The sequence below is a fragment of the Neovison vison genome, chromosome 8 (genome assembly GCF_020171115.1).
Source record: "Neovison vison isolate M4711 chromosome 8, ASM_NN_V1, whole genome shotgun sequence".
NCBI classification, from domain to species: domain Eukaryota; kingdom Metazoa; phylum Chordata; class Mammalia; order Carnivora; family Mustelidae; genus Neogale; species Neogale vison.
Window position 1 is genome coordinate 130,986,122 of NC_058098.1, and position 8,176 is coordinate 130,994,297.

The 8,176-nt window shown below is 41.4% G+C and overlaps 1 pseudogene; it reads left to right on the forward strand.

The window, feature by feature from the left end:
• The first annotated feature begins 7,134 nt into the window (after nt 1-7,134).
• On the forward strand, nt 7,135-7,225 carry LOC122916590 (annotated as a pseudogene).
• Nucleotides 7,226-8,176: the final 951 nt, after the last annotated feature.

Sequence of the window (8,176 nt, forward strand, 5' to 3'; positions counted from 1 at the left end):
GACAAGCTGGGACAATCTTCCATTACACCAGCGGTCTGCCCAGCTCTCTGGAAGCCAATATTTAAATGAAGTCATTTCTATGCACTCTTCATTAATTCACCAGTTTCTGCGGTAGACTTTTGAGTGATGATTACATTCAGGGTATGGCTATAAAGCAGAAAACATACTTCAAGAACCTATCATCTGATAAGGAAAAAAGAACATAGACACCAATAATTGAAAATCAGAAATATTTACTGGATATCGCTTCATGCCAGATATTATGGTAAGCCCTGAAGATTAAAAATAAATGAGATTGAGGGAAACCAACACAAATAAGAATAATCACATAAATAAAATTTGTGTGAACGAAAACACTAGGGAGGTATATAAGATAGTGGTAATGGTAGTAGCAGTAATAAATGATAATAAAAATAATAAATAATTAGCACTTAGTAAGTTGGTATGCGATTTCAGGAAACTTTCTTAAGAACCTCATCCTCATTAGAATTTTATAAGTGAGGGACGCCTGGGTAGCTCAGTCAGCTAAGTGTCTGCTTTTGGCTCAAGTCATGATCCCAGGGTCCTGGAATCTAGTCCAGCATCGGGCCCCTTGCCCAGCAGGGATACTGCTTCTCCCTCTGGCTGCCACTCACTCTCTCTCATGTGCTCTCTCTCTAACAAACAAATAAATAAAATCTTTAAAAAAATTTTTTTAAGAATTTTATAAGTGATGGTATTATTGATAGGATCCCCATGTTACGATTGAGTAATGAAGCACATAGAGATTAAATAACTTCTTGGAGATCACACAGCATTAAGTGGGGTAGACAAGAGTCATACTTGGCATCCTGACTCTTCACAGATGAGAAAACAATTGCTTCTGTTTGGGATATGACCAGGAATGGAACCAGAGAAATGTCCATGGGAGAGACGATATTTTTTACTAATTCCTGAAGAAGACTATACAAAGTTGCAGAAAGAAGGAAAAAAAAAAAACTGGGTTTCCCAGGGAGGGGAAATAGGACATACAAAGGCACAGAGGCATGAAAGAGTGTGTCACCATTGGAGACTTGGCTGCTTAAGAGAGGCTAGAGCTCATGGATAGGACACAAGCAAGGGACAATGCAGAAAGATGGAGAGGAAGGGGTAGGCAGGTTTCCAAACCTGTATCTGCCACGTTTAGGAGCAGGGACTTCATCTTGCAGGTGCTGGTGAGCTGTGCCCATTCTGGGGTCCAGGAAGGGTCTGTTTCTAAAGCACTGGCCTCGCCTCCAAGCCCCTCCCTTTCTCATGGCTGCCCCCCTGCGGTAAACTAAAACGTTAGTTTTAGTACTTGACTACTTTCCTTTTCTCTGTACCTTGTGAATTGCCTTTTATTCTTTAAGGATTTGTCGGAAATGAGTCACAATCTCAAATACCTATCCGTTGGAAGCAAGCTGAGCTTGTACTCTTTTTTTTTTTTTTTTTTTTTTTTTAGCTTTTACTTTAAATCAAAATGCATCAGGGTTTAGAGTAATTAAGGCAGCTGCTCTTGAAAACAACAGCAACAACAGTTTATTTTATAAAGCACCTTGAAAGTATAACAAATTCAGGACTTAATTTAACAGAGCCCCTTGAAAGGAATAGCACTTAATGGCTATAGGGACTTAGAAAAGCAACCCAAAGTTCAGAAGGTGAGTACAGGTGTGCCAGCCAAAGTTAAGGTCCCATTTACAGCTGCCTGAACAACCCCAGTGCTCTTTTTACTGTCACGGTTGTCTCGTCGTTCTGGGGCCAGCAGCCGGTCTCCAGAGTCTAAGATACGGACTCGCTCCACCGGTCTTACTGGGCGTGGACCCATCGCGCCTGGCCTCGAGGACTCCAATCACCTCAAGCTGTGACTTCCACAGTCCTGGGAGGTCATCAGGATCTCTGTATTGGTCTGATCAAACACGGGATACAATAGCTCACCAAACTCTAGCTAAAGCAAGGGAGGGAGAGGTGTCATCTCATGGTGGAGCAAGGGGGGAGGGAGCGGGGAAGAGTCTGCCCCGGCGCAGGCAGTGCTGGAAATGGACCACACTGGCGGTGACAGAACACTGCTCCCTATCAGGGCAGACGCTCCCACCACACCCCTGCCCTCTACCACGTCACTCGTGCCTTCATGTATTGGTTAGACTTCATGTGGGATGTGGCTTCTGCCTTTGCCACTTTGGTCGGCATCCGCTCTGGGTGTGGGCGGACATTACTGGGGCAGACGAGAGAACAGCTCTGCTCTCCATCTTCTGCTGGGAAATCGTCTTAACTCTTTGACAGACAATTGGTATTGTTTACTGGGTTATTGAAGACTCTTTCCCAGGGAGAGCGGAAGGGCCATGCTGAGCAGTCAAATGGGCAATGGGCTCAGGGTTGTGTGTGCCTGCATATGTGTCACACCTGAATAACAGGTGTGAGCAGTCCGTATCCTTCCAGACGGTTTCAAACAGAAGGTTGACATAACCACCGTCATGATTCATAGAAATTATTCTCATGGTCAGGAGAGGGGAATGAATGAGGCAGGAGCCTATTGAAAGTGACAAAAAAGTTGCAGCGATTTGGCTGGACAGAGAAAAACTTGCCATGAACTATCACGTGGTCCCTTCCACCTATAACCCAATTAAATCCATGAACCTCAGGGGCCAGTCTCTAAGCCAGGCCACGTGGAGGTCAACCTTCAAAAAACAGCCTGAAGTCCACTCTTGGCTTGTGTCAAACCGATGAAATTTTTCCTTTCTCCTCAACGTTTCCCTGACGTTTGCCTCCAGAGCTTCTCACTTGCTAAGAGTCCCTAGAAAAATCTTCCTCTCCATTTTCTTTTTATGTTCCTCCTCTTCCTGGCTTCCCTCTCCATTCTCTCCCATGGATTTTTAGTACAAAGAGTACCTTTTTTTTTTTTCTTGTTTGATTTGTTTATTTCTCAAGCATTCTAGATTCAGTGTCTCCACTAATTAAATGGCAAGACCATTTAAAATGGTGTTTTAAAGCAGAGGAAAACAAATATATCTATGTCAAATTGTGTAAAGCAAAAACAACCTTTTTGGAAACAGACTGGGAGGGGGATGATACCACGGCTGCCAACTGCAGATTCTCTTTGGCAGAAGGAAAGTTTGAACTCGCTCAAGTTAATAATTGTTATTCAAGCACGCATTCTTACCGCATCCAAGTGCTAAGTGAACAGCAGAAAAAAGCAAATGCTACAGGAACTCAGAACGGACAGTATCAGTGTAACCTAAAATATGTAGAGACTTATTTCCATTTGAATCAAATCTTGTGCTTTTATTACATACACAAAATATAGTTACCTTACTTCTGTTGGCCTGAATGCTCAAATAGCAAATAATTCTTTATTTCTTGTGCTGGATTCTAAACGTAAATTGTCCTGGTAACAGAGAGCACACATCTATTTTCATTGGTCACTTCCACTATTAAAGCTAAATAAAAACATACATTTACACACATTGTTGGCATGCATGATTTTAATTCCTACTTACAAGGGGTAACTAGAATCATCTCTATTTGCAGATAAAGAAATGGAGGTTCTGTTAAGTTCGCTGGTTGAGAAAAGTGTCAGAGTTAAGATAGAAACCTAGGTCTTCTGAAAGCAGGCTGCGAGCTCTGGGGCCTCAAAGAACTTCACCTGGTTTCCCTACGAGCCATTCCGCGTGCCTTGATTCACGCGCAAGAGAAGCCATTTGTTAAGTACCAACCACATGGCTTCAGCAACAGCAGCGGGCTTTTGGTGGACACTCTGCGCTAAGGCAGAGGACACCTGATCGGTCTTAGGACATTTAACTTAAAATTGTCATCCTTTTAAACACCCTTTCGGCCTCTCTGTCTTAATGGCACAAAGAGCCCCACAATTATAATCTTTGCTATCAAGCATAGGAAGAGAAGATTTTGCAGCTTTGCTCAAATTCTACAGAATCCCTAGGAGAAACAGAAAAGTGAGCAAAGCTTACACTGCCTGGTCCTCAGAGGATTTACAAATAAATAATCTTATTGTCTCCAGTGGCCCCCGGATGAAGCCCAGACCTACTACTGTCTGTTCTTTTATTCGACACTTGCAAAAGCTTGGGTAGTTTTAATAGGGAACAAAACATGTTGCATTCAAAAATTCACTTCAGGAATTTATTTATTCTATTCAAATAAATAGAGAACAGACTGTTTTACATATTCAGAGCTAAGCTGGAACACAAAACTCACAAAAAGTTTATCAAAAGCATCATCATTTGTCTATGGTGAGCAGCAGAACACTGAAAACAGGAAGTGATTTTTCAATTAATGGGTCACACAATACATGCCTGAGCCTTCTTAACAATAATCACTCACAAATAATACTATTTGCCTTAATGGGCCAGATGTCTTTAGAGACTATTTGGAACCAAAGTTACTGTATCTCAATGCAGCCACATCCCCAGAGGTGAAAATGTCACTGCAGCCAATGGCCTCACCCACACGGGCACTCAGCTGAGGATATCCACACCCATGGAAGCTGGGCTTGGAAGGGCAAGGACTCGAGTAGCTCACTGCAAGAAAATGATGCTGGGATGAAGAAAGGGGAAGATAGGGAGCAGGGAGAATTGAAGAAAGAGAATAAATACTTTGATTCTAAGACAGCTTCATTCCCTAAGCATCACTTAGTAATGGATTAACAGAGGCAAAGGAGTTATAAAAACAATTCCAAATATACCACAATGTCAACATTGTGCTTTCTCTGGGCCCCTCCTCTGCCTCAATTTCCAGAGCAACATAAAACCTCCCCTACCACCACCCAGCTCTCCTCACTGATTTCACAGGGTATGTCAATCCAAGATCATATTTAGAGAAAAAAAAAAAAATTGTATAAACTCCTTGTAGGTTGGCCAGGCCAAAATGATCAAGCCCATGATGGATGTGACTTGTCACGCCTCTGTAAGTTTCCATAGTGCATCAAGCTGAGCCAAGCACTAGTTTATGGACAGAACTTCTTTTCAAACTTCCTCTCTGCTTTAGGAATAGGACTGGGCTCTCTAAAAGAACAGTTGTTGTTAGAGCCTAGTAAGAATTTGAGTAATTTGGGAAAAAGATCGTTCAGCTTTCTAAGGCAACATTATGGACTTCACTTCATTCCTTTCATTCCAACACAGCGAGATAAAGTTCTCTATTTGTCTGGTCAGTGTAGGATTGTTGAGAATGTGTAGAGAGAAAGAAAGAAGGAGAAAGGGCCAGAGTGTTCACAGTCCCCATCCTCCTACCCTGAGGGAGCCACTGTCCATTCTTACCTGTCTCATGTGTTTGACACCATACTTTGCTGAACAACGTGCTTATATGGCTACTTCCTGATTATTTGTCAGTTTTAGACTCTGTCCTTTGACTTTTCACCATGGAGAATGGAACATTCTTCAAACACCATATGCAACTACACATATCCCTCCCTCTTCCCATCCTCCTAATACATTTGATCACACTTTCTGGTAAATTAATATTCAATTCTTACATTATTATGACCATGGGAATATTACTCACAGCTGAGACGTAGGTACACTAGGAGACCATTTCTTTTCTTGCAAAAATTTGCATTTTTTCCTGGAAAAAAAAATTGCTTAGGTTTTTTAAAATATGTGTTAGGTTTTTATATGCCAAGTACTCCAACTGTGAGATGACAATCCTCCCAATGTTATCAAGTGGTCTGTCAGTTTCCTTCCACGCACACAGACACCCTTTGGAGATTTTCCTCCAAAGGCTTACCTCTGCTGCATTCAGGGCTGGCTGCTTTCCTGCTGCCTGACGAGCATCCTGGGATCTCCTTACATGGACGTTCTCAAAATGCCCTTCCTCTCTGCTACTAGAATCCTATTTTCTGGACCCAGATGTATCTTTTTGTCTCCCTCATTGACTCTTTCATTTCTATGAGGTGTGTCTGTCAGTAGCTCCCCAACACAGGGTACATAGGTATTAAACATATAAGGCCTTGTGTGTTTAAAATTATTGTTATCTTGCCCTCACACACAGTGATATTTTGGCTGGATATAGAAATATGGAAATATAGTCATCTCAAAATTTTGGAGTCATTACCATATCATCTTCTGGGTTCCCATCAATTTTGAAGAAGTAACAATTTTGATTCTTGCTCCTTTATATGTGAATTTTTTTTTCTTTTTTCTGGAAACTTTAGGCTGTTTCTAAGACAATGATTTGCCTCAATATGGGTTTTTCTGAACATCACACTGGGCATTATGTGGCCTTTTCAATATGGCAATATACTTTGTCTTTCATTTACAAACAATTTTTGTCAAATTTTTCTTTCATAATTTATTCTCCTCTATTTCTCTTTATTGTTTTTTTTCCTTTCTTTTTTTTTTTTTTTAAGAATGTCTATACTATAGATGGTGGAGATCCCAAACCAGTTCCCTCAACATCTCATTTTTCTCTCTTATTTTCCAACCTTTTAATTCAATTTCCCAAGACATCTCCCTGAGTTAATCTCCCATACTTCACACTAAATGGTGAAGAATTCGCCCACCAAATTTCTCATTCCTTTATCAAAAAACACTACATAAAAGTCATAAAAATTCTACCCAGAATTTACATGTAAAAGCAATTGCCAAGTTCTGCATTCAAGCAAGAAAATAATTACAAAGCTGTGTTCTACAAAGGAATATTTCCAGCAGTAATTGATTAGTCTGTCATCATCAGAGAAAGTTTTGATGAAGTAATTGAATTTTCTAGATCACTGACTTTAAAAACCAACATAAAAAAAGAAGGAAAAATGAAGACACATATGTTGACATGAAGACACTTATGTTGACGTAAAACCCATTCATTCAAAAATGTTTCTATAGGTAAAGTATTCTAGGTATCCTGAAGACTAGAAACTGCAGTGAATTTATTTATATAAAGCACTATTCTAATACATGCCTTAGTAAATATGAAAATCAATACATGGTCTTCACCTGATAGACCCTAAGTCCAAAATGATACAGAGTAAGTCTATTGTTTTTATTCTTGCTTAAATATAAATGTACCAAATCCACTATTCCTCCAAGTTTCCCTTAGTTGCAGGAACACTCATATTTTTTTATCCAGTCAGTCAGTCAGTCTGTAAACTAACCTTTGTAGGTCAGGTGTGCACCCGGCTATGAAAATACAAGGTTGAGCTTTGCGCAGTGGCAGTATCGTAGCCAATGAGGTTTATCCGAGGCGCGATTATTGCTAATTGAAAATACAAGGTTGGGTAAGAAATGGCACCAGCCTCCATAGATCTCACATGGCCTGGAGAGTAAGAATCTAGTGCTACTCCACTAATGCTGGCCAAGAGGGACTTCAAACAGAAGCCTCACTAACCCAAGGTCAAACTCCACAAAGTGTGTGTCCCTTTGTTTCTGTTGCCAGAGATGGAGTAAGAGGTACACAGCTCTGCTCTTCAGGAAGGTAGTGTGGTGAACCCCTACTTCGTATGCACAGAAACCTTCCCGTGCACGAACCTGAAGGTAGGAGAAAAAGGTAGATGTCTGCCTGCCCCTCAGCCAGGGGAAGGATCAGAAATGAGGTCACCTTAGGAAAACAGCTCTCATCCTAAACCTAGGATTCATGTGAGTTTCCTGCGAACACTTGTGTGTGTCCTTGGGAGACACGTAAGTGTGCATCTGAACACGGATGTATGTCCACAAGATGTCCTCAGGTAGCTGGAAGCCGGTATCTTCACCTCACACTAGCAGAGCCTTCAAAGCAGACCTGGTTTGCCAAGATCTTTCCTCCCTCCACACCAAATGTAGGAAATAAACTGTTAGAGATCCCTTTGTCCCATGAATGGCCTATGCAAGAGATGTTATGGGCTGTATGTCCGTGTTCCCCCAAAATTCATTTGTTGAAATCCTAACCCCCCCTAGAATTGTATTAGAAGCTAATTAGGTTTCAATGAGGGTGAAGCCTCGTAGGATGTGATTAGTTTCCCTCTAAAAGTGACACTAGTGCTTGCTCTCTTTGCAGTGTGAGAACCCACAAGAAGGAGGCTCTCAGCAAACCAAAAGAGGGCCCTCACCAGACACCAGATCTGCCGACACCTTGATCTTGGGCTTCCCAGGCTCCGAGTGATGAGAAATAAATGTTTGTCATCTAAGCCCCCATCCATGGTGCTTTGTTGTAGCAGCCTGAACTGAGAAAGGCTGAAGGGATCCGTAGGAAAGATACTTAAACA